Source organism: Lonchura striata, chromosome 12, assembly GCF_050655825.1.
Source record: "Lonchura striata isolate lonStrDom1 chromosome 12, ASM5065582v1, whole genome shotgun sequence".
Lineage (NCBI taxonomy): Eukaryota > Metazoa > Chordata > Aves > Passeriformes > Estrildidae > Lonchura > Lonchura striata.
This window is the reverse complement of record NC_140714.1, coordinates 3,257,639-3,284,890: the sequence shown is the minus strand read 5'-3', so window position 1 is coordinate 3,284,890 and position 27,252 is coordinate 3,257,639. Positions and strand designations below refer to the sequence as shown.

Here is a 27,252-nt window from a genome sequence, read left to right as displayed (position 1 = left end):
TCAAATTTAACAAAAATCCAAGACCCCTAGGAGAATCTCTACTTATACTCCAGTTTTAGCAAACCTGGACTAATATTTGTCTTGGCGAGGATGGTGAGAGGACTTTCACCACATTAAAGAGAGAAATTTGAAACCAATGAGAGAACCCCACACTAATCTAGGGCCAGCAGCTTCGAGATCACCACAGGTATAGGGGGAAGACAAATGTGCAGTAAGCACAGCTGAATTTGGGTCTGTTCATTGGGAATGAAAGCAGGTAAAGCCCAACTTATCTCTGCCCTGCAGTGCTGTGAGCACACTCATTTCCCAGCACAATCAATTTCCATAGGGTGAGAAGCCCTTGTCACATGGAGGGATGCAAGGAAGGTGTGTCCAGGAGGTGTTTGGGATCCTGCAGAGCAGTGATCAATAATCTGGAGCCCTTGTGCCACAATCTGCTGCTGCAGCAGATGCTGGGTCGGTGTCACAGCTCCAGGCAGCACAGCCCCTGCAGAGGGCTCAGGGTGGCTCTGCAGCAGTTCTGGGTGACCCTGCCTTGGGAGGGTTTGTTTTCAGTGGGGTCTGGGGACTGCCCAAACCTGCAGTGAAATGTGGTGCTGCCCATCGAGGAGTTCTGTGGCTCTGGAGCTGGGAAGGTGCCCAGTGACAGCAATTTCAGAGAGCAGCTGATGGCCCCATGTGGGAACCCAAAATGTCCCTCAGACATTTTTGGAGGTTCCAGGCCCAGGTCAGAAGCATTTGAGACCCTGGCAGGCAGCTGCAAACAGCTGTGATTTTGGGTTTGAACCATGGAATGATTTACCAGCCTTGCAGGAAGAACAAGAAGTCACAAAAGTTTAGATATTAGAGTAGAAGTAGTCACAAAGTAGAGGGAAGAATTTTTGAGTGCTGTACAGGGGGTTTTAGTTTTGTACATGGGGGTCAGAGGTTTTAAGATGGATTTGGGATTTGGGCTTGCCCTGTCCTCCCTCTTTCTCCTTCCTTACCTCCATGTTCTTGGTGATGTTGGCACTCCCAGATTGGTTTAGAGTGGAAAATCATAATTTAATATAGGTAATAGGCATTGGGGAAAAACTGTGAACATGTAACACGTAATGTACCATATAAAAGACAGCAGCAGCCCTGGGTGGGAGAGAAGAAGCAGTTGGGGTCAGAGAGGATGTCAGGGTGTGTGTGTGCCTCTGCCTGAGCTGTGAGCAAACCACAGCAGCCCCAGAAGAAAATCTTTTAGATAACTTGCAATAAACAACTTTGAGACCAAGCAACAAAAGACTTCTGAGCTTTTTTTTTGAAAGCTCAGGTTGGAGGAGAGACTTTTCCACCACACAGAGCCACCCCTGACCCAGGGTGAGCTCCGGCAGCCCCAGGGAACCCCCAGGGCCGCCTCACTCCTGCTGCTCCTCGCCCAGGCTGAGCTGTGCCCCTGCACAGCTGAGAGCTTTCCAGTAGTCTCAGTCAAAATTCCTGAACAAATCCCAGCCCAGTAAGATCACATAATGAGCTGTAAGAGGTGATGACTTGGATGACATTGTGCTCCTGAAGTCAGAGGAGGGGTGGGAAGGAGAGGATGCTTCTGGCATCTCCTCACACCCCTGCAACCCAGCCAGACCAAATCCAGCAGCACTTAAATAGCTCTGAAAAAATCTCCCTGCTCTGTAGTGCAGGAGGAGAAGTCAGATGAGGGGATGCAGGCTGGAAGGATCTGCCAAAAAAGTAGCAGGTGGGGCAATAAAGAAGAGGGGATGAGGTCAGAGTGCTGGTCCAGGGCCTGGAGAATTACCTGATGAGGAGAGAAATGAATATTTTATCACTACTCATCACCATTATGGCAGCATGAAAAGGCAAAGAAAGAAGTGGGGAGAGGTAGGCTGGGCCACAAAATGTTCCTTTAGTGGTGCTGTGGGCTTGCTCTGACAAATGTGCCTCGTGTCTCACCCAGGGAAAAGGAGCTGGCTAACGATGTGCTCTGCAGATGGATCCCTGCTGGCACAGAAACCCTTCCACAGCCCGAGCACAGGTGCTGGATTTTGTTTTTGTTAACGAGCCAGTCGCAGGCAGATCCAGGGAAAATGGACCTCAGTTACTGCGCAGAGACAGCGTTTCTGTGGCTGCTTGGAATCCAGCTCCACCATATGTTCAGTGGGAGCCCAAGCCACGTCCTCCAGTGGGGCACCACCCCTGCATCTGCTGAGGGACAGGGATGGAGCTGCACCTCCCCGTGTTCTTCTTCACCCTCCATGTCCTGCCTCTGACGAGCCTCCCTGATTGTTTGTCTTGTCACAGACTCCTCTGGCTTTTTGTTGTTGCTTGCATCCCTTCCAGAAATCACTTCACAGCAGATGTTGGCTAATGCAGGAAGTGCTGGAGGAATACTTGTGAAAAGTAGATTTCAAGGGTTTTTTTATATATACGTACGCCAGGTGCAGTTATTCAATAAGGATGAAGTAAAGTTGCTAGAACTGGCAAAGTCTTCAAGTCTATTTGAAATTAACTGTGAATTTTCTCTAAGAAAATGAGGGAATCAAGACAGTCTGCCCACAAACCTAACAGAGGAAATGCAAGGAATGGTCCTGATGGACAATTGAAGAAACATATAGGTGCTCCACTGGATCAAGAATATATAAACTCAGAAATCTTTGCTGAAACATCCATGAGACTTAAGGAGGGATATTGGTAAAAACTCTTGTGCCTTTTAAGGTTAGTTTGTGAAGAGAACAGGAAAACAAAGTGAAAAATGTAATACGAAATGAGTAGTAGGTAAAATGTCCTCTCCCATACCTATGGATACTTGCAGGTAGAATTGGTTAAAATTATCACAGTGACATTGAGTTTTCCCAACCATAATCCAGATCATGGTGAACTGCATGTTCTCTTTACAGGAACTTTTTATGTCACAGCAAAAATTATTGCTGGAGAGAAGACAGGGAGCCATCCTTGCTACTCACCCTCCTCTTCTCAGGTTCTCTTTTATTTTATAAAAAAAACTTCCTGCCTTCCCCCCACCTTTTTTTTTTTTTTTTTTCTTTTTAATTTTAGTTGTTTGCCCTTTAGAAGGAAAGGCTCTTTCTCGGTCAGTTTGTCACAACTGGAAATGAAACCATGGCAATACCCTTTATCTGCAGTGTTACAGAGACTGTTCCAGAGTTGATGGGAGTCACTCCTTGCTTTGCTTGTTATCTTCCATCCCTGACTGATTTAGAATGCAGCTAATGCCTCTCCCCGGGCTGCTGACTCACTATTAAAGTACATGCTAAACCCCACACATGCAGCTTGAGTCACAGGGGAATATATTGTCAGAAAATAGTGCTTTGATTCTTTTCTTTGCTGGTGTAAACAGGGTGAACAAATAAATCTGGGTACTTTGAAGTCACACAGTGCTCCAGGGAGAATGGAGAGGGGGTGCAGTAACATGTCTGGGTAAAGTCTTTTAAGGATGACCAAAATACCCTGAGAAATTCAGAATTCAACAGTTCTTCAACTCTCACTTTTAACTCGCTACCATCATTTTATCTTGGATCATCACAGTTTATTGTGAAAATATTGTAGTGTGGCAGTCAAGGAATGTGTGGTCTGTATTAATCATATTTATGATCATGTTGTGAACTAATACCTTAAATTTTTATGGCACAAAGTGGCATTTATGAATAATTCATTGATGATATGGTAAACTGAACTGTAGCAATTCCTTCACATGGGTTATTTGGAAGAGCTATTGACAGTAAGGAAAACAGGCACTTGAAATCCTTCTGAAAACTCTCTGGAAGTGTTGAAATGGGATGTGCAGGCTGTGCCTGGGCTGACCTTGAGCTGGAAGAGCTGCCTGTGGATCTAGCCAGGAATAGGGAAAGGGCTTTGCCAGGTGCTGGTGCCACTCAGGGTTGGGAGGGGGAAAAAAAGATTTTATTTTCTCTCTTTTCTCTATAAACACAAATTCACATTATTCTTAGCCAGCCTGCTGACAGGAACTTGCTTTGCCCACTCTCTGCACTGCATCTGCTGCAAACCCTGCACGAGCAGCCTTGCAGGGGCAGGGGGAGGAAGCTGTGCTGGAAATCCCTGTTTCCCTGCATGGGAGCAGAGCCAGGCTCCTGCCAGCCCTGTAAATAACCCCTGGGATATTGTAAATGCAGGCGAACCCAATGGAAAGAAATGACAATGTCTGACTCAGTTCAGAAGGCTGAATTATTTCTTTATTATAACTATGCTAAAATACATTAATGTACTATATAAAATGAGGATACTAAAACTACATACTACTTTTTCTATCTCTAACTCTAACACAACTCGTGACCTTTTCTCAAGAGTCTAGACACAGGTGGGTTGGATTGGCCACCAGCTCAAACAATCCTCACCAGAACCCAACCAAGCATCACCCCAGGTAAACAATTCTCCAAACACATTCCACATGGGAAAAACAAGGAGCAGGAATAGAAATTGTTTTCTCTTTCATTTCTCTCTGTGCACCTCTATGAAAAATCCTGAGAGGGAGAGAAATGTGCTGCCACACTGGGAGGCAGAGCAGGCGCTGTCACCCTGCATTTCCCTGCCACCCGCTTCCCCCGTGCTGAACACGCTCCAAATCCTGCCCCAGTGTTTTCCTTCTGCTCGACAGTTGTTTCCTTCACTGTGTGGCTGCTCACGAGGGAGCTGTTTCATGGGGATTTCAAATGTGCTCCTTGTAAAATCTGCAACTCCTCCCGCGTGCAGCAGATCGGGCGTTTTATTCCTCTCGCGCCGGTTCGTTTTTCCTAAACTAAGCACTTTGCTTCAGAAGGGTGTCCTTGTAAATCTTTGTCCTTTTAAATCCAAAGGTCAATGATACTTTCTATATGCAAATTCAGTTGTTAAATGTATTGCACATTACTACTCCTGGCAGATGGGGGAAAACTGCAAATTTATCATGGTGATGGCTTCAGGAACAAAGTAAGTAATTATAGACACAGTATGACAACTAACAACAGTGTCTTTTATTCTCTAGTGTTCTCAGTAGCCTCTCAAATGAAAGAAGAGAATTGGAAGGTTACCCTAGCTATGTGCTTGAATCTAGGACTGTATTACCAGAAACTGCAGTGTATTGCCTTTATTATTACCCATTCGAATGCAATTTAACTTCTGGCCCCTTAATAAAACCCTTCCCATAGATACATTAATAAACAGAAGTTTATTTGGTGTTCAGCTTTGCTTTTGTTTCTTGTGCAGCATAAGGAGGTCTAGGCAGTTGGAAGGAGACTATTCTGCTAAGAGGTTTTTTTTTTTTCCCTAGTTATATTTTATGTTTGGATAATCCAGGCTAATACTCAAAAATATGAGAACTTTTGTAGAGTAGCTGCTTTGTTTTTATGATGGTGATGGTGGCCGTGAGTTCTGTGTGACCACAGGTGTCAGCTCAGGTGTCACTGGAAGTGCAGCACCCAAAATCCAAAATACAGGTGGCTGTAAGGAAGGGAAATGCAGGCTTGTGAGCCTCTTGGTGCAGGTGGGATTTTGGAAGAGCTGCTCCCCATTTCTGGGGGAACAGAGAGGGGCAGCACAGCCAAACTGCCCCTTGGGAATGTGGGATTCCTGTCTGGCCAGGCTGGGTCCCCTGGCACCCCAGGGCTGAGCTGGGCTGGGCTGGGATGGGCTGGGTTTGGCTGGGCTGGGCTGGGATGGGTTTGGCCGGGCTGGGTTTGGCTGGGCTGGGCTGGGCTGGGCTGGGCTGGGTTTGGCCGGGCTGGGTTTGGCTGGGCTGGGCTGGGCTGGGCTGGGTTTGGCTGGGATGGGCTGGGCTGACCTGACCTGACCTTACCTGGGCTGGGTTTGACTGGGCTGGGCTGGCTGCCTCCCCTCGAGCCAGCAGCAGATGCCTGGGGGCAGATCATGTTCCCATGTCTGCCATCTGCACCCTCTCAGCTTAGATTTAGGCTTTGTCTATCCTGATAAACTCAACCATATTTCCTTACCAGCTTGCTGTCAGTTGCTATATATTGATCCTCAGTGAATGCAGTGATCTGCACTCCAAATGACTAATTAAATATGCCATAAATCTGCAAGAGAATGAGTGCTTCAAGCACCAGAAGTCCTTTTTTGTGTAATAAAAAAAAAAAAAACTCGTTAAAAAATCATGCTATCCACAAGTGATTAAAACCTAGTTTGAAGTTATTTTACCAGAGACAGAACTTTATAGATTATTGCACAATGATGTTTACAGAGCTGCAGACATTGCACAGAAATCCAGAGGTCAAAAGTCCAGTGGATAATAGCCATAAAAGTAAAAAGGAAAAGATGTAATCAGGCTAGCATCTTGTGTACCTCAGATGTCACTTCTCTGATGTTTTGGGAAAACCAAATTAATTCCCTTGGTACTGATGGTTTTGGAGAAGACATCAGTTTGTGATTTCTTGGATGTAGCTGAACAGCCCAATCCAAATAGGAATTTTTGGCATAAAGACCTGCGGGTGCTGTGTTACCTTGTGCTGACAGGTGCAGCAGTCACAGGGAAATATCAGTGTGCTGTGACCTGTCCTGGCACAGAGAATTCGGGTGTTTCACCTCCTCCCCTGTAACCCTGCACCAGTTTAATTATCACTGGCAAGCAAAATGCCTTGTCCCTCCCCAGACAGAGGGAAGGATTTTCATGGGAATAAATTTGATGGCTGCAGGTTGCCAAAATATCCACTGCAAGCCAGAGACTCCTTTAGTGCTGATCTAGGTCTGATTTTTTTGCATGGTCTGTATCTTGTGTCTGCAGTGAGCGTTTTCTTAAAAAAAACCCAAAATACTGCTCTCATCACATGGAGTTAGCTTGGATTCTCCTCCTCCTCCTTTTCCTCCTCCTGACCTCTGGCAGCAGAATAATGTGTGTCTTGACTGAAACAAAATTCAATTCTTGTGCTTAAACAGATGCTCTTACAGTGCTGACTCCCTGTCTCTTCCATGTGAATCTCCATCTATAAAATGATACTGATCATTCTAAAACTCTTTGAACATTGCTGTCAATCAGCAGGAACATTTAAGAAAACAAAATGTGTGTTTATAAGGAATAATTTAATAATCTTTATACAACTTCGTAGATAAGAAAATGGCTAAAAATTGAAATTCACTGGTTCTGCAAAAGTGCAGGCCTGGAAGAACTTGTATATGGAAAAATTTATTAAAGTTTTGTTGCGGCAATGTAACAGTAACTGCAACAGAATTTTAGTCAAAACCAGTTGGCTTTAGTTTGCAGAGGTTGTTGTGGGCTCTGCAGATACAGCTCTGTTGTATCTGTCAGCAAATACATTCAGAAATGTCTTTAAATAGTACAGGTAAATGAATTCTAACAAATATAATAAATGTACAGGAAATAATATAAATTATGCAAAATATGCATTTGTAAGTATGTGGCAAACACAGATGTATGAGATAAATAATTAAAGCAGTTATGAATACATATTTATTTTGTATTTTTTTTAATATTTGAGACAGTCCCTGATATTCCCTGACGTTTTGGCTATTCTATTCCCTTCATTACACTGTGGTGTTTTTATCCAGGTTGAAGGGCAGTAGAGTTGAGACCAAAATATTTCTGCTGCAATATCAATTGTTAAAATCTGTGATCTTTTTGCTGTCCTCTTTTGGCTTGGGATCTTGAGGAAAAGATTTCTGTTTTTTCAGTGATATTTCAGGGCCCATTTCTGTTCATCAAAAACGAGGAATTCCCAGTGATTGACAAACTTTTGTTCCAAAATGCCACAGCTTCAGTGGGAGTTTGCTGAGTATCGACCACAGGATTGGGATTTCTAAAGCCTAACACATTCCCATAAATATTTACTGCACAGTGGAGACTCCTGGGGTGCAGGATGTGGATGCCAGCACTGCTGAATAGAAGCGTCATGTCATGGAAAATGTCCTACAAATGCAGAATTATAGAACCCCAGAGTTAAGGCTGGAAAAGATCTCCAAGATAACGTTGAGTCCCACCATGACCCAGCACCACCGAGTCACATCCCCAGGTGCCACATCCACACATTTTTTGGTCACTTCTAGGAATTGTGACTCCACAACTGCCCTGGGAATCTGTTCCAATGCTTGAACACCCTTTCAGTGTCGGAACTCAAAATGTCCCTCAGACATTTTTGGAGGTTCCGGGCCCAGGTCAGAAGCATTTGAGACCCTGGCAGGCAGCTGGAAACAGCTGTGATTTTGGGTTTGAGCCATGGAATGATTTAGCAACCTTGCAGGAAGAACAAGAAGTCACAAAAGTTTAGATATTAGACTAAAAGTAGTCACAAAGTAGAGGGAAGAATTTTTGAGTGCTGTACAGGGGGTTTTGGTTTTGTACATGGGGGTCAGAGGTTTTAAGATGGATTTGGGATTTGGGCCTGCCCTGTCCTCCCTCTTTCTTCTTCCTTACCTCCATGTTCTTGGTGATGTTGGCACTCACAGATTGGTTTAGAGTAGAAAAGCACCATTTAATATAGGTAATAGGCATTGGGGAAAAACTGTAACCATGTAACACGTAATGTACCATATAAAAGATAGAAAAGCACCATTTAATATAGGTAATAGGCATTAGGAAAAACTGTAACCATGTAACACGTAATGTACCATATAAAAGATAGAAAATCACCATTTAATATAGGTAATGGGCATTGGGAAAAACTGTAACCATGTCACACGTAATGTACCATATAAAAGACAGCAGCAGCCCTGGGTGGGAGAGAAGAAGCAGTCGGGGTCAGAGAGGATGTCAGGGTGTGTGTGTGCCTCTGCCTGAGCTCTGAGCAAACCACAGCAGCCCCAGGAGAAAATCTTTGAGATAACTTGCAATAAACTGCCTTGAGACCAACAGCAGAGACTGCTGAGCCTTTCCTTGGAAGCTCGGGTTGGAGGAGAGACTTTTCCACCACACGGAGCCACCCTGACCCAGGGTGAGCTCTGGCATTTCAGTGAAGGAATTTTCTCTAATATCCAACCTAAACCTCCCTGGCACGACCTGGGGCCACATTCTCTCATCCTGGCAGTTATTAACTGGAGAAGAGCCCATTCCCCAGAATTTGAAGCCTTGGCTGTCAATACAGAGGTTGCAAAGCTGTGAACAGGCCCTCGCTTCCTACTTGGAATTCCTTTGGCAAGTGAAATAATGGTGGAAGGAAGTGTCACATTTTAAAAAGTGAAATTCAGATGCTGCGCAGCCACAGCGGCTTTGATTTGAATCACAAAGATTCTCAGATGAAAACAGAGCTTTGAAGTTTCAGGGAAATGTTAAAATTTTTTCTCCTGTTTCTCTACCAGCGTGACTTTGTCTGGATGTCCAGACTTAAAAGCTGTTATTGACACACACAAATCTCCTTTCAAGTGGGTGATCAGCACTGGAGCTGTGCTCTTGTGCTAAGCAGATTGGAATATCGCTTTTAAAAAATGACCATACATGAAAGGCTGTTTTCCCCCTTCAAACCCATCCTGAACAAAGTGAAGTTGTTCCATCTCATAAAGACAGATGATTGACATTATATAGTGCATGAAATTTTCCTTTTCAGAATCATGACATTTTTTAATAGAAGTGGAGATAATGCTGGGAGCTAGTAATTACACTATATCCACCCCCAACAAAAAAAGATCCATCGGGGGAAGAAATGAAACAATATGTCTTTACAGAGAATGCAATTAAGTAAAGCCAGATTAGAGTAAGCACTGAGGGTAAGCGACATGCCTTATTATCTCCAATGTGTAAATTTAATTTTCTTTTTTCCTCATAATTCTTCTTTCCCCAGCAATTTTTCCTCACTCCACGGAGATCAACTTGCAACAGCTTCATTTTCCTATTGATCTATTTAATATTTTTCCATTGTGCATAATAAAACACCAAACAGGATTTGCTATCAATGCCTGAGCAGCCTTTCTGTCTCAGAAAAGAAAGAGATAATATTGTTGCAAAACTGTTCTCCCTGAGGTAGATGATGACATTAACATTTTTGTTAGGGAAGGAGTGGCTCAAAATTAAATCTTGAAGTTGTCAATGTTTATCAGAGCTACTCACAGAAGAGGAGGGGAAAGGTAAAATGGCTGAGTAAATATCATCTTCTCTGCATCTCTGAAGGCGATGCTAAAAAGGCTTTAAAATAAGGATAGAAAGACTTCCCTCAGGAATATTTATCAGAGGTGCTTCATCTTGATGACAAATCTAAGACATGACGTGCATGGCAATGTCTGTTGGTGTGAAGAGTTTGTTAACAGCAGGTTTGGTTTTCTAAAAGTGAGATTTTTGTCCCCGGGACAAAGAAAATCTGGTTTTGTAAAGGCCAGGATGTGTTGTAGATTAGTTCTGCACAACTGGACAAGGAAAGGAGTGGCACCATCTGCTGAAGAAACCACTTGGAGGTTAGAATTCTGTGAATGCCTTCTCCTTGATAAAAAGGAACTTGTGTGAAAATTTGGTTTGTGTAAGTGGGGATGTGTAAGGAATTATGGTCACACCTGATAGTAGGAAGGTTGGAAGATTCTGTCCCATTTTATTCAAAGATCTGCATGTGTGTTATAATTTCTGAGCTCTCACAAACACAAATAAAACATTGACTGTAAGCATTTGTAATTTAAAATTTATCAGTGGATCAAAACTCACTGTTGCCGAAATAACGAAATATTTTGAATGATGAGTCCCTCTGAGACTGTGGCAACCTGAGCGTGGGCAATTTGTGAGCAGGAAAGGGGAAATTACTGGTTGTGAGTTCCTCCCTGATTGGTATTTGATATTATTGTCCTTGAAAAAGCTCCTGCCCTGAAGCAGTGATGATGAAAGGTGATGACTTCTTGCCATTAATGTCCTTTTATCGTAAAAATGTCCGAGTTCATTGCCACGGAGTGGATAATGGCAGCAAAACAACACAAATTTCATCCCTGCCGTGAGCTCCAACTGCTCAAGGTGCATTTCCCTGCTGCTCAGTTGGTGTAGGAATTGTTCTGGTGTGGGGAGTTGTGCTAATTATGGATGCTGCACACTGAGGCGTGCCAGTCGTGAATCTTGGCTTGGAGAGGAGAAGACAAGACTTTATAAATGAGATTCGTTTAGGCAGCATGTCATCAAATGACCTGATAAGTAGGGCCTCATCTGGGTAATGATTAGGTTTTATGTACTATTACAAGGATTGATTTCCTAGAAAGGCAATGAGCAAAAAAAAAACCCCGTATCTACAGCAGATTTTATCTGGCTCAGCAAATTACCTGACAAGATAGGCAGACCCAAACCAGGCTTTTAATTCCTGAAAGGGCAGGATTTTGACACCTTATCCAAAATACTCTGTGTTCTTTATTGTGGATCAGTAGATTTATTTGGAATAAGTTATTTTGAGAGGAAAATAATATCAGTTTCCACAGAAGTATCTAACTGCCTTCAGTGCCCAGCTGAAGGGATTTCTTCCACACTGGCACAAATGTGGAAATGGTCTTGGAGTGGCTTTATTGAATGTTTTTAGAGTACAATCTGATGCTTGTGAAAGTCAAAAATTTCGCTGGTAGATAGAGAGAGATAATAGATCTATCATAGATTCTTTGTGGTGTGGACTTTCACCTACAACCTCAGGAAAGTTTCCATGAAAGTATGAATTGAGTGTTATCATAATGCAGGTGTTTTGGATGAAAAGTTTATTTCAGTGTAGGAGAGGCACAGAGTTGTTGCTAATCATCTTTCACTTGCTTCAACTCCGTAACAGAGTAAGTAGAAATTTCCCTGTTTTTTTTTTTTTGTTTTTTTTTTTTGTTTTTTTGTTTTTTTTTTTTTTTTTTTTTTTTTGGTGGATTTAAATTTTTGTTCCAGAGCCAGAGAAAAACAGGCAATGATTCCTTTAAATTGACTTTGACAAAGTTTATAAACTTTTTTCTTTCATGTTGGCCCCTCCATTATGCAAAAAAAATACTGAAATATGACTGTAAAAAAGAGCTGAGTGAGACTCAACTACTTTTTGTGTTTGAGATTAGTAAAAATAAAAGGAAACACCCATAAATTTTAATTCAGCTCAAATTAGAGCAAAATGGCACATCCTTCAGATTCCCCTCTTTAATGGTTGTTAATGGACAGCTGGACCATGGTTTTGTCTTCAGGAATCCTGAAGAAAAAAATTCAGTTGGATATAAATATGAATCCCATGCAGGAAACCCCATATAACCCTCTGCAAATATTCAACTGGCTGCTGCATGGCTGCTCTCTGATCCAAAAATAAGGAGTATTTTATTGAACCAGCTCCTAGAAATCCAGAGTTCCTTTTTACATTGTTTTATTTTGGAAGATATGGATACATGAGCTCTGGGATTTGTAGATTTATGGTTGGGCTTGGCAGAATTACACAAGGCATTATTTCAGCAGTGGAGATGTTGTGATGAATCATATTCCTAAAAACTTCTGGGCAGTCTCTTTAAAACAGAAGCCAGATCTGAGGCTGGAGGTTGTCTTTCAATTCATCCATGTAAATAGAAGTTAGAAATTAAATCTTCTGAATTATTCACATAGGATAGAGGACTTCTATTTCCACTGCTGCTGACCTCTCCATCTTGCTCTCCCTTTTTAATTTCCTGCTTTTCTCCCTAAATTTACCCAACTAACAGGACTCTTTGCAGGCAGGGTGATTTCCTCCCCATTTCCCACACCAGGTCTGGAGCTGGAGTGCATCACAAGCAGCCCAGCTGTGTGACACATTTTATGGTCCTGGGCATCCCCCCTGCAGGCAGAGGGATTTCTCATCACACTCAGGGATTCCTGAGCAGTTTTATGGGGTTTTTCTGGCTGCTGAGGCTGTGGAATGTGCTGACACAGAAGAAGGAAGCTCCCTGTTGTGAGTGCTTTCCCTCAGCTACTGGTGTTTTCTTCAATCCTCCCAGCAGGAAGGAAACCCTGAGGGATGAAAACAGGACTGTGCTCCCTGGGCTACAGAGGTGGGGTAAAGGTTTCAACTGGGGCTGGAGGAAAAGGGGGAGCAAAGTTTTAGGCTTGAAAATCATTGTGTTTTGTTATTTTTTAAAATTTATTTTATTATTTATTGTTTAATTTTTTTTTTATTCTAACCCAAGATTTGAACTTTTTTGTGGTAGTGAGGGCCATTCAGTAACATTTTATCCATGTTAAAAGCCTTAATTCAATAAATACAAATTGAAATGGTTGGTAATGAAGTTTTTCAAAAGCTCCAGAATAGGAGCTCAGTGCCTGAATTTCTCTTTCTGTTGGATTCAGTATTGATTTGCTATCTCATTTGCCTCAGTTCAACTTGAGTTCTGGAAAGGCTGCCTTGTGTTATGATAGTGTTCTTTTGCCTCTTTTTATTTTTTTCCTTGCAAAAAGCTGAAACGAGCATGATTAATTTGAAAGGATGAGATTTATTTCAACTTAGCAGATGTATTTGAGACCACTTGTAAAATAACTTCGAAGCCTTGAACATAAATGGCTGTTACAAAGATTCTTTGTATTTAAAATAGAAGACTAGACACATATTAATAATGAAAAAGGCCAATAAATGACCTTTTCTTCACTTTTATAGAGTAAATGCAGTATTGAATTTTTCATCTGTTGTTTTCTTTTGAAATGTGAAAGATCACAAGAATGAAAGCAGGTGAATTAGATTGTATTCTCCACAGATACAACCTTGATGCTGTAGCAGTATTTGGATACAAAAGAATAATTTTTTTCATTTATTCTGTATATTTTCTTGATCTCCATGCAGTATTACTGTTCCACATTTTCATGATCTAATTTTATTCATTTTTACAAATTTAATAGCATTTCTTTTGTTGTTTTCTCTGAGCTTTTTGTGTTGTCACCCTTCAACTCTGAGCAAGTTTATTCCTCAGGTAGTCAATGGGGCATTGTTCTCTGAGATAAATCAGGACAACCCTGAGCAACCCTAGAAGAGAAATAAGTTTATGGCTAGCAAAGAATGGCTTCTATTATGCTATCACCTTATAGTTAAAAATCCTGACTCTGTGCATTAGGAGTGGTGAAATGTGAAATGTGGAATGTCAGTGCTGGGAGATGCGGGCTGGGATCCTGAGCAGGATGAGAAGGAACAGGCAGAAGGGAAAAGGATTTGCCTGGGTCAAACCCCAGAGTGGTTTGGGTTGGAAGGGACCTTAAATCCCATCCAGTGCCACCCTGCCACGGCAGGGACACCTTTCATTATCCCAGGCTGCTCCAAGCCCTGTCCAGCCTGGCCTTGGCACTGCCAGGGATCCAGGGGCAGCCACAGCTGCTCTGGGCACCCATGCCAGGGCTGCCCACCCTCACTCTAAGCAATTTCTTCCTTAAATGTCATTTGAATCTCCCTTCTTTTAGATATCCACGGGGCTCCTTTTGGTCAGGCAGCTTTACACTTCCTTGAATTGTTGGCCTTGGTGATTTATTTCTGGAAGTTGCATTGTTGCTGCTGCTCCCAAACCCCCAGCACTGCTTTGGAGCATCCTTGGGAGCAGCCCCAGCCAGGAGGGGCTCATCTCTGAGGCACTGCTGAGGAGGAATGAATGCAGAGGAGTGCCAGAGCTCACCCTGGGTCAGGGTGGCTCCGTGTGGTGGAAAAGTCTCTCCTCCAGCCCGAGCTTCCACAGAAAGGCTCAGCAGTCTCTGTTGTTCAGTCTCAAGGTAGTTTATTGCAAGTTATCTAAAAGATTTTCTTCTGGGGCTGCTGTGGTTTGCTCACAGCTCAGGCAGAGGCACACACACACCCTGACATCCTGAACAACAGGAGCATTGTGGCCCATGTTTAGGAATGCAGTGATGCACAGTGGTGGCCCCAGGAGCAGCAACTCAGCCCGGAGAGCTGGGCTTGGGCAGAGCAGTGGTGCTCAGGAGGTACCAGCACCATTGCAGGAATGTGGACTAGCATGAGGGGACAATTTCTTGTTTATTTGAAATTTAAACCTTGTGTCTGTAGTGCTGTCTGGGTTGGGGAAGTGGAAAGTAGCAGAGAAATTTAACAGGAAAAATGTCAGGGAGAAGCAACAGAACCTTCAAGTCTTGTGCATCTTGTAGGACTTGGCTTGGCTCTCAGATGGGTGTGAGGGACTCTGCACTTGATTTATTCTGCACTCAAAGAAAACAAGCCTCTAGTCATGGATGGGAAAATCCTTAGAAAGATATACAATCCAAATAACAGGATGCAAAGTACTTATTGCAGTTGAATATGCATGTTCATGAATCCAAACCCAAATGAAGCCAATGAAATTATTCCCTAAGCTTTTGGGTTTTTTTATTTTTGGTTGATTTTTTTCCATACCTAAGACTACATAGTAGCTTCCCAGATTTTAATGGATGGATTCCAGTATCTCTGTTTACAGCAGCTGATTACATTCCCTGCTGCAAGCTCCACTGTCAGGGATAAGTCTGCAGAGACCTGCATTTGCAAATTTATTGCCTCTCTTTTTATTTGTAGGTAAAATATTCTCCAGTGATTCATCTCATCACTGGAGAATGCTTTTCCAAACAAATTGCATTGCTTCCTAAAATTTAATTCCTGTTTCATATGCCTATTGTTTGCTTAGTTTATATCCTTTATCAAATGGCTTTGGGCAGGTTTCTTACAGCTTTATAACTCTGACGGCTCTGATTTCACTCCTGCATTTCCATCAGGGTGAGTGTTTTGTATTTCCTGTGCTTCTCTGTGGGTTGAATCCAAGGATGGGGTTCCATGTGCTGCCATGCACATTGCATTTTTTGGAAGATGCTCTCAGAAAGCCAAGGCTTGAACATTGCAAGTGGTACTGAGATAGAAGCAGAGTCGATAGATCTGGTTTTGTGTTAAACCTCGCTCCCAGCACAACTTGAACTCGTTGGAATTCAGCTGATTCAGCTCATTTACAGCATCTGGGAGATGCTGGAAGACAAGAGGTTTCCTCTTAAAAGTTGTGGTTTTATTTGTATTACTGTGGTATTTGGAGTTCCAGTCACAGACCTTTCGTTCTAAGGCACTTCAAAGAGAGACCAAAATAGACCTTCTTGCTTCAGAAAGTTTGAAGTTTTTATCAGAAGACAGAAGAGTGTACAGATTACAGTGCACAGGGGGCCCCATGAAGTAATTCCAGTCAGCATGAGCTCTGCAGCTTCACAACTGTGAAGTATTTTAATGAAAGCTCTGTATGCACACAGATATGTTGTGCTTAGAGAATGGCTTTTGTTTCTTTACAACTTAAACCAGACTTCTTCCTTGGAAAGGAGGTAGATTAAAAAAAAAAAAAAAATTAATTTTGGGGTTATTAGCTTGAAAGGAGAGCTCATTTCTCATGGTTGTGCTTAAAATTTCTCTAGCCAAGAAATAAAGTGTTTCTATTGCATTATGCTTTATCAAATCTCCATTTTATGTGATTACAAATGCTGTGCACGATTCTGAATATCAGCAAAGTACTGTTGTGATATTTATCCTGGGGTAACAGCCCAAACCTGCTGCTGGAGTGTAACCCAGAGGTGGGGGAGGCTCAGCCCTGCAGCAGCTCCAAGAGTTTGCCTGTTCCAAGTGAAGCCCTCCTCCCCCTGCCATCAGAAATAAATTGCCAGACCCCATAGAGAACTCCTGGCACCTCAGTGGAAAAGCAAAGCTCTCCATTGTCCATTAGTTCCTACTGCTTTGAACTTTAAAAAAGATGTAAGCAAGTCCATCCCGGTGATAAACGACCTCGTGCCTGCTTTTATGATGACTAAATTATTGGAGGAGAACAAAATGCTGGGAGGATTCCCAGCAGACCTTGTCCAAACGACTGCCCTTCTGTTTTCCTGTGGTATTCCTATTTGCTGTGGGTGGGAGCTGCCCCTCCTAATTAAAAATTATGAGTAGAAGAACTTCTGTTATTTCAGAATATGGGAAGTGGTTTTTTTTGTGAAGCCAAGACCTCCTCTTAATCGAAGGGATTGGATAATGATTTGCAAAAGTATTCAAGAATTCATTGAGAATATATTGCCCAGGTCTAGTGGAAAGGTTAGTGCACATAAAACACATTAATGCCCCCGGTGTTTATTTGGCTTTCTGTACCAGGATTAATCCCATTAGCTCTGGTGAGGTAAGTGGGAAAGCATATGGAGAATCGGTGTCTCAGCTGGAATCAAATGAGTTTATGAGTGTTTGTGGTCTCAGCAATGGGACTTGACTTTTAGTTTTGCTGTGCCTTATTTATACTGTCCCATCTGTAAAGAGAAAGCAGAGACAGAGAGGGAGCCTTTGCCTGTCTGTGGTACAGCTGCTGTGAGTTCCTGCTGCTGTCCCCTGGACCCTGAGTTTGAGTTGGCTGTTCGGAATGTTTGTGGTGAGTTAAAAACTTTCACGACTCTCACCAAAAAGAGAGAATAAAAAAAAGATCTTTAAGCTCGTAGCAGCCAATTCTGTCTCTCTTTCCTCCATTCACTTAATGCTGCAAGATAAAAGTGTGCTTTAACAGCAGCATTAGCATACTCCTCCACGCTCTGTTATCTCATACATAATCAATCCACTTAGGCACCAATAGCAGAAATGAAAAAGCAAAAGCTTTGACTTCAGTGAGCTCCAGCCCCAGCTGTAATCACATCAAGGCACTGATTGGTGCCAATAATGGTATTCCCCACCTTGCCCAGAGCAAACTCCCTTCACTTGGAATCACACTCTCCCTGCTCCACCAGCAGTAATTGAATGTCCAAATGTTTTGTCAGCAGTACAGCTGCAAAGAGACCGACTGGAAAGGGCTGGGAGTGTTTCCCCCTCTGATGGAACTTCATCAACCATCAGAAAAATAAACCCAAAACACAACCCCCACCCCTTCTGGACGTGCAGCTGCTGTGTCACAGAGACAAAAGCAGGCTTGGGGGACGTTGTGCCTCTTGGCAGGATATCCCTGGGAGGACACAACTGTCTGGGGACACCAGCCAACATTGTGACATTTCCTTTCACTGGGAGCATCTGCTCTCGAGGTGGTACCCAGCCTGCATGTGTTGTTTTCTGTGTGGCTTGGAGTGGCTCAGCAGATTCTTGGGATCTGAGCCAAGTTTTTCAAAGTTTAAATCAGGTAAGTTAAGAGTCCAAGGCTAAAATGTTGACATCAATTTCTCACGCAACACCTTTGATATTATTATGCTTGCTGGAGTGTGGAATGGCAGTGGGAGAAAAGGGCTCTGCATATTTTCGTTGTTACTAGAGTTAAGCTGAACACAGAGGGTCCAAAGTGTCTTTTCTGGGATTACTTCTAAGAAGAGAAGACTGAAATGAACAAAATTGGTAGCTGTTTACAGCTTTTCATGTTATTATGGTCATTTTGATGCCTAAGAAAATGGTGATGTTGTTTATTCACAGCATTTGTCTTCAAGTATTCATGTTTTTTGATGAGATATCCCAATGGGGAACTAATACTCTTATGAGGAGCAATTTAAAACCTCAAGAATAACTAGAAGTTGAGCCCCACAGTACAGATGTGTTGCTACACTTTAGTAGGAATAGGAAATAGCTCCAAGGATCTTTATTGTGATCCAGCTGGAAGCAAGCCAGTGACTTGTGTGCTGGGTAATTGAACCTGCCAGTCACAGCATCCAAACCAGGGTGCCTGACCCAAATGCAGCTCTGGTCTTGGTGGGGTGGAAAAGGTTCTGTATTCTGAGAAGATTTTGAGCTAATAAAGCCCTTACCTCAGCATTTTGGTTTGCAGCTCTTCTTTTCCGTAGGAAATGCATTTCTCAAAAATTACACTGCAGCATCCATGCTCCAAGATCTGTTGGGGATGAAAAGATGCTGGGGTGTCTGTGGTTCCAGGTGCAGGAGCTGTTTGCTGTCTAACAAGAAGCTGGGAGAAGGGGGGGAACAGAAGGATGCTGATAGCACCCTGCTATTCTTTCACTCTGTGTTCTTGTGAGATTGTCTCCAAGGAGGAAGGAGCTGCAGGAAGGCCAAAGGACTGATTTGTTACTGCCCTCCTCACACTGCCATCTGTTGCTGTCTTTTTCCAGCATGAAAGGGAAGCATTCACAGTTCTTTTTCCATATAAAAACTGCAGTACATCTACCAAGAGAATAATTCAGGTGTCTGGATATGCTGCCTGCATACTGCAGAGTGAGACCACTCTGCAAACAAAGCAGGCAGAACTCTCCTGCTTGAGGTGCAAGATGAAACCACTCCTGGGGTTTCTACTGGAATGAAAATTTGGATAAGGACTCACAGCTGCTGCTAATTCTTGATAGTTTCTCAATATTGTATTGTGGAGAGAGCCATGGGGCATGAGGCATTTTGCATAAAGGAGAATTTATTGTGTCTTATTGCTGATGCTGTCATACCTGCTCTGTGTCCAGTTGCTTCTGGCACAGTGGCCCCTCAGAGTCCCTGCAATGCTCCTGTTTGTCCTGGCACAGGAGTCACTTGGTGTTGCTTATCTCCCTTGGCTGAGTGTCCTGAGCCATAACAGCAAACAATCCTGTGTGGCATAAACGTGTCTGCCCTGGCCTCGTTTGCAGGTGGAGCTGCTAATTGCAGAGAAGTCCTTCAGGGCTGGTTTGATTCCAGTTGTGCTCACCCCAGCCCTTCTTAATTTTTCAAGGCAAACAAAGAACAGGGGCTGAAAGTATTTTACATTTATTTTTTACACTTGTTAATCTAAATGGCATTAGGGAAGTGCTTCATCTGATGCTGTTCTCCTTCTGGTAGAGCAGCTTCCATGTGTGCTTTTGGCAGGCAAAGCTGCTCCAGCTATCAGGAAAACTGCAGGTGCTATCAGAGAATGTTTTTATCCAACTGTTGACTGACATCCAGGGGTTTCATGCAGAGATCCTTCCCTGTGCACCGTGTGGTTGTGGCTCTGAGGGAGAGTGCACTGCCAGGGGTGAGAGGCTGAAGGGAGAAGGTTCTGTGTTTATTGTACACCCTCATCCTCATTTCAGCATTCAGCAGGGCCACAGAGGGGGCACTGGCCTAAAGAAAATCTTCAGAGTTATCATTAAATTGTGAGGTGGGTGTTCTCTCCAGCCTGCACCTCCCTACGACTTAACAACAGCCTTTCCTTTTCCAGGGATCTTCTCTTCTCCTTGGTGCTCGTCGTGTTGAAAATGAGCAATATTTTTGTGCAACAATAAAACCAAGTGTAGGACTGAACAACAACATTGGCAAGTAGCACTGCTGGATGTAGAACTCCTGAATAAAGCCTCACATGTTATCATGTTTTCCATGGGGATGGAAAACAGGGAAGGAGCTGTTTGCCTGCCACAGGTCTTTGTCCTTCCCAAGCAAATTGGATTTTTCCCAGCAGGAGCTGTGCCTGGACAGGGAGTGCAGCATCCAGGCACAAGGGCAAGGCTACAAAAGCTGCAGCTGCCTCTCGCCACAGCACACAAACACACAATAGCTGCTCCTGTGTGCTTTAATTTAGTTTGTTCATAATTGAACAACACTTTATGGTAGCTCCAAACACTTCAAATCTCCCCATCGTGTGAAATGCCCAAGTTCCCTGAGTTGGGGTTGAAATTGGTGGTGTGGGGAGAGCACAGCTGCATTTGGCACAGCTCTCCTGGTAGAATCCTTGGAAAATACAGTGTGGCTGGACAGTGCCCAGGCAGAAAGGGACCTGGGGTGCTGTTGACAGCCGGTTGGATATGAGCCAGCATTGTGCCTTGATGTCCAAGAAGTCCAGTGGCATCCTGGCCTGGATCAGGAATGGTGTGGCCAGCAGGAGCAGGGAGGTCATTGTCCCCCTGTGCTCGGTGCTGGTGAGGTCAGACCTCGAGTGTCGTGTCCAGTTCTGGCCCCTCAGTTTGGGAAGGACCTTGAGATGCTTGAGGACATCCAGAGTAGGCAACGAGGCTGGAGAGGGGCTGGGAGCACAAACCCTGTGAGGAATGTCTGAAGGAACTGGGGTTGTTCAGCCTGGAGAAGAGAAGGCTCAGGGGTGCCCTCATTGCTCTCCAAAGCTCCTGAAGGGAGGCTGCAGACAGGTGGGGTTGATCTCTTCCACCAGGCAGCACTGACAGAACAAGAGGGCACAGCCTCAGCTATGTCAGAAAAGGTACAGGTTGGGTATTAGGGAAAAAATTTTCACCCAAAGAATAATAAAGTACTGGAATTGTCTTCCCAGGGAGGTGGTGGAATCACCATCCCTGGATGTGTTTAAATAAAGACTGGACATGGCACTTGGTGCTATGGTCTAGTTGAGGTGTGAGGGCATGGGTTGGACTTGATGATCTCAGAGGTCTCTTCCAACCTCATTATTCTGTGATTCTGTGAAAATCACCCTTCAGGACGGCCTGTGGCTTTAGACAGCTCAGGCTGTGCCAAGCAGGCTGTGCTGGAGCAGCCCCCGTGTCAGAGCTGGTGGGTGTGCCCAGGGCAGGGGGGGGACGCTCTGCCTTCCCTGCTGAGATCCTCGCCCTGGGACACCCTGCTCCTGCTGCTTTGACAGATGAGGAGGTTTCCAGAATGATCCTGCACAAGGCCAGGTTGGACAGGGCTTGGGGAAGGGGTCCCTGCCCATGGCAGGGGGCTGGAGCTGTAGGTTCCTTAATGTCCTTTCCAACACAAACCATTCTGGGATTCTGTGGCTGCTCTTTATCAGGCTGTGCCAAACAGGCATGACAAGAATTGCATAATAAATGTGATGACAACAGTTCCATGGACAAGTGGTCATAACCTGATCTGCCCATAATTTCTTTACAGCACTTATGCCCTGGGTTTTGCATACATTTTGTAATCAGATAATAATTTGAGCTCTACAAAGCTGATTCTGATATACCTGAAAAGTCTGGCAGTTGGTGATTTCCCACAGCATTAAACCATAGAAACAAATTGGTGTTTAATGTAGATTTTAGTTTTATTAGCTTCCTTCCACACTTCAAGAAACAAGTGTATTGACTACCATAAATCAGGAGTTTGAGACCTAAAATATATCTGTTCTCTGGTGAGACGAAAGAAATAAAAGACAATTTCTTGCAAAGAAGAGCTGGTAGAAAATGAGGGAAATAAATGTGAGGATCTTCAAGTCTGTGGGAAAGGTTCACAGCATTAATGATGCTGTTCTTCCTGGAGACACCCTGGTGGTATCCCCCTCTCCTTCTGCACAGTGTCCACTGCAGCTGTTAAATGTTGTCTGTGCTCTCCATCCCAAAGGGTTTCCAGGGGTGGAGCTTTCTGTACCAATGATAACATCATTCATCTTCCTGATTTTTGGGAAAAGTTGAGCAAAAAACCTTTGTGCAACAGCCCTGGATTGGTATCATTAATCAGTGATCATTTCAAGGTGTTAATTAAAGCACTGGGCTTTTCGCCTAGAAAACAAACTTCAAGGCAGTTTTTTGCACCAATGAAGTAAGTGGTTTTCATTAAATGCAATTAGCAGAGATACAAAGGCAGGGAACTGCTCCATCTGATTCAACAACCCCATGAACAAGGTGCTGCCACCAGATCTTCAGCCTTAGATGAAAAAAAAAAAGGCTTATGAATGTCTCTATTATCTGTATCATCAGTTATGGAAATCTGGAGATGCTTTTCCTGTTGTAGTTTAGATATTTGCTGTTTTTTTTTTCCTGTATTCCAGTTGCATGCCATAAGAAAAAAAGCCCTTTGTGTTGTTTATTCAGAGTTTCTAAAAACACTTTAATGATGTGAATAGAGAGGGGGTTTTAAGGAAATGCAGAGTTCACAGTTAAACAATCCCACTGAAGTCTCTTTGGTGCTATTAGAGAGGAACTGCTGTTCATTTTAATGGTGTTCACCAAACTAACAAACCTGGCTTTCTTCTAAAGCAAGTCGTGGCAGCACTTTTTGTCAGCCAAGCCTCCAAAGGCCTTTAGAGATCTGTTTGAATTCAATTATTTTCTTCTGGATTAGGAAGAACTAACACCCAATAGCTCAGAGGCCTCAGAGGTTGTTTCAAACAGAATTTTATTTGGTTTCTAAGTGTTTGTCGAGTTTGTCCTGGATAAAATAGATATTCCAGCTTTAAAAAAAAAAAAAAAAAAAAGGCAGAAACTTGAGAGATGGGGAAAACCAGGGGTGAGGATGATGTTTCTGTTCTCCCACCCTGTTCCCTGATGGTGCATCTCAATCCTCCATGGAAACCTAGGCACAGAGGGACAGCACTGCATTGCAGAACCATTTTATCCACTCTGTTTTATCCAGGTTTTTTGGCAGCTGAGAAGGTGTTCATTTGAGCCTGACGTTTCTCTGCTCCTCAGGTGACTCCCCTCAGGCTGACTCAGTTTGTTGTTAGGTAGACATTGAGCTGCACTCAATGTCAGCAAAAAAGCCAGGCAGGAAGGGAGGGTGGTGTGGGTTTATGGGTTGTTTTTTACCTTTGGGAAGCCCTGTGCATGAGCTACTTCAGGATAACTTATATTAAAAAGCAAATTAACTGTGCTGAGAAGTGAACAGGATCTTCAGCCTGGGCTGGAACTCAGCATTTCCCCCAAGGACAGGGGCAGGTCTGGAGCAGGGGTGAAACAGGCTCCTCAGCACTGGGATTTATCTGGGGAGCTTTGGTGCACAGGAGCAGCCAAATTCTACAGGTGCCCTGGTTTTGGTCTGTAATCTCCTGCTTTTCTTCTTGAGCATCAGCTTCTCTGCATGTGTTGGAAGTGCTTCTACCTAGACAGGGTTGAATTGGCCAGTGCTGGCTCCCTGACACTCCTAATTAGATCTAAATTAGCGTGGCTGTGATTTAGCACTCTGCTCCTTCTCAGTGGCTGCCTATTGATTTACTGGATTTGATTCTGCAGCTCCTCACTCTGACTCTGCAGTGGGTGAAGAGCCTGGCTCTAAAGCAGCACTGGGAATCACTCCCTGGAAACCAAGCAGTGTCCAAGGGTGTGGGAATCCAGAGCTTCCTTCTGGCTGCCCTGGCAGGTCTGGGACCCTGGCAGGGGTCAGGAACCTCCCTGGACAGAGCCCCCAGAGACACTGGCTGTGATCTCTGCCCATGGAAAAGAGTTTTCAATCTTACAGGATGAATTACCAGCTCTGAGTTTTTGATATCAGTAATAATTAAGTGTGGCATGGGTGCAAAAGTAAAATTTTAGGATTCTAGATGAGGGGTCCAAAGGGGACAAGCTGGAGGAAATTGGGTGTGCCTTGTCCTTTTTCTCCTTCTTCATGCCCTCCATGTTTCACTGTGGTGTTGGCATTTTTCTGTTGGTTCAGGCTGGGGACACACTGTCCAACGTAGGTGACAGATATTGGCACGTTCTTGTAAATCCAGCCCAGGGAGTTTCTGGTATTTAATGTTTGTCACATCCCACTGAGGGCAGAGCCCCACACGCTGCCCTGCAGGACAGAGCTGGGCAGGGCAGCAGAACATGTGAGAGATAAACAGAATAAACAACCTGGAAACCAGCACAGACCAATGATGGCTTCTGCTTTGGCAGTGGGGCTGAATTGCAGACTTTCTACAATCTCAGAATCATCAATACCATGGATTCTGACACAAGGGGTCCTTTTTGGCTGTTCAGGTTTTGCCCTAGTCCAAAAGGGAGCAGGAAAGCCCTTGTGAAGATCTTTGGACAGTCCCCACATGCTGTGGTTGGCTCACGTTGCACAGCTTTTTGCAAGTGCCAAACCTCTGGGTTCCTTGAAGCAAAGCCAGAACTTTAACTCTGGGGCTGTGGGATCACACTGGGAACAGCTCCTGATGCACTGTCCCTGCAGCTGGGGATGAGGGGCATGCAGCCCCTGAGACCCTGACAAGAACCCTTTTCTAGGGGGTGTGACAGAGCACTGAGTGTCCCCTGAGGAACTGGGGACAGCAGTTTAGATGTGAGACTGAATTAGACCTGGTTTAGTGGTGAATTAGACCTGGCAGTGCTGGCTTAATGCTGGACTCAACCAAAGGATTCTGATTCACTGAACACAAACGAAGAGTTCATGCTTTGTGCCATGGGCCCAGAGCAGACTCAAATCCTCTGTTTGGTGGCACGAGTGTCATTCTGCATGATGGCAGCACCTCACAGCAACCCCAGGTGTGGTTTCAAGCCCTGCTAGCCCAGAAAAAAACCCTCAGACCTCTCTGCAGCCCTCAGGGAGCTGCAGCAGCACCAAAGCTCCGTGGTGCATGTTCTTAAGGGATCATTTTTCTTCTAACAAGATTTACTTCCCACAGAATGAAGCTGGGTATTTCTCATTACTGGAAAATGACTGCTGTGTTTGGGATGAATCATCTTGGCTGTTATCTGACAGGTGCCAATCATTTATTTGTCCTTGTTCACATGAAGTAGAGAGGGAGCCGAGGCAGTGATTTGTCTCTTTCAAAAGAGGAAACGTCTGCCTGAACCTCATTTCCCTCAGAGCCAGGGGCTGTTGGGGTGATCATCCCGAGGAGGCTGGGGGAATATTTGGGTCCCTCTTCCCCGAACTCAAAGCAATTTTCATCCCTCATCTATTTTACTCAATTTTACATGTTCAAATCTCAGCCCATGGAACTGAGGGGAGGAAGGGCAGGTTAAGGAGTGACAGAGCTGCTGGGACTCTGAATGGCCTGAAAGATGCATTAGAATGTTGAGGATTTCCCCTAATTTATCACAGTCCCCCTCATACTGTTTGCTCAGCGTAATTAAGGTTGTGATTATTCAATCAGGCTCATGGCAGCTTTCTTCTTTTACAGAATAAAATTGATGGGAGGGTTTTCTTGTCTTCAGGAGAAAAAAAAAATGGTTGGATACAGCATGTCATATTGATTCCATAATGCATGGTTTGCCTCGTAGTCATTTTTTCCCCCTCTTGATCTCCAGTACATGCTGCAAGGATCTGATGTCAGTAAAATTGGCTGTCTGTCATACAAGAGTTATTAGAGGGGGCAAAAAAAGTAATTTTCTGATAATAAGATTAAATTTTAATGGAGAAAAGAAAATGGAGTCATGGGTAACAATATAGGACATTTTTAGGGAAAAAAAAACTGTTCAAAAATATTTAATAATAAATAACAGTATAAAGAGGTACATAGGCTACTTCTCAGAGAGAGCAAATTCACTGAAATTATGTGTGGCAGGAGGGAAGGGGGATCACATAGCCAGAAACCCACCTGAACATCTCCCAGTGAATCGAATTTTCTCCTCCATCCCATTCCATTGACATTTCTGGAAGTACCTTTCCAATAGGCAGAGAAGTTTTATCCAGCAGGAAGTCTCGGGGTGTTTAATGGCAGCAAACCAGAGTTGGGAGTTTTGTACCGCGAGTCGGAGCTTTGACAAACATCAGCTTTATTTATAAATGGTTCTCTGGGACAATAATGATGGCCCCTGCTTGGAAAAGTGTCTGAAATTGCCAGGATGTGCAGTGGTGAGCAGTGCAGAGCACGGCGCTTTCTGCAAGATCCTTCTCCAGATAAAGCTGCGGCAGACAATGGATCACTGCGGCTCTTCCCCAAAGGGCCCGGGATTTGCTCTCTAATCTCTTCCTCCAGGACTATTTTCTAGATGCTTCCTCACAAAATAGATTAATAAGTCCACAGCAGAGCTGCCTTTTGTGCCTGTGTCCCGTATTCAAAATACATTCGCTAACATGGGTGAGAAAATTGATGTTAAATCATCCCCGTGCTACCATTCAGACTACCGCTGCATTTTGGGCATTTTTAAAGCATCCCTCCTGTTCTTCTTTCCTCATCCCTGCTGGAAGTTTTTTTTTTTTTGTTAAACTAAGGTTTTGCAATCTGTCTCAGGGCTTTAGAAAGCTGTAGATTACTTGCTGTCGGGATGTGAAGGCTGTGGCTGCAGAAGGAATTGCTTTTTTAGGCGAACACAAATACCGGCCCTGTTTTCTGTTCTTTGTAGGAATTGTGTAGAATAGACAGAAGCAGGGAGAGGAGCTCAGCGTGTCAGGAAGGTGACAGTGAAGGCAGCCAAAATGCAAATGGATGGGAAGAAATGGAAGTGAGATGCCCAAAATCACGCTGAGAGATCAAACAGGGACTGAAGCGGGCATGAGAAAGTGAAGTTTAGCCGCAGAACAAACAAACTGATTGGCAACAAGGCATTGCTTAGAAACACAAAGAAAATAACCCAGCCAAGAGCAGCGAGCCCTGATCCAGTGAAAGGCTCTTAAGGGCTGCTTTTTGCATGAATGAGAGGGGAAGTTGTACAGTGGCTGCGTGGGTGGCTGGAGCTGGTGTGCAATGGTCCCTGCTGGCTGGAGCAGATAGAGGAAATTATTGATTGTTGTTTTGGTCTGCGGAGCTGGCAGAAATCCCTTTCCCTGTGAGAAGCATCTTTGCTGAGTGAAAGGTGGTCTCTGTCTCCAGGGCACTGCTCTGTGTGTTCTGTGGGGGTGAAAGGTGGTCTCTGTCTCCAGGGCACTGCTCTGTGTGTTCTGTGGGGGTGAAAGGTGGTCTCTGTCTCCAGGGCAC

General features: G+C 44.0%; 1 long non-coding RNA gene across 1 annotated transcript in view; it reads left to right on the top strand.

Moving 5' to 3' along the window:
* Positions 1–1,107: 1,107 nt before the first annotated feature.
* Positions 1,108–27,252, top strand: part of LOC146766221 (uncharacterized) — an 87,833-nt gene continuing 61,688 nt past the window's right edge. The window contains exon 1 of the long non-coding RNA XR_014958099.1: positions 1,108–4,923. This is a non-coding gene — a long non-coding RNA (uncharacterized LOC146766221). The remainder of the gene's footprint in view (positions 4,924–27,252) is intronic.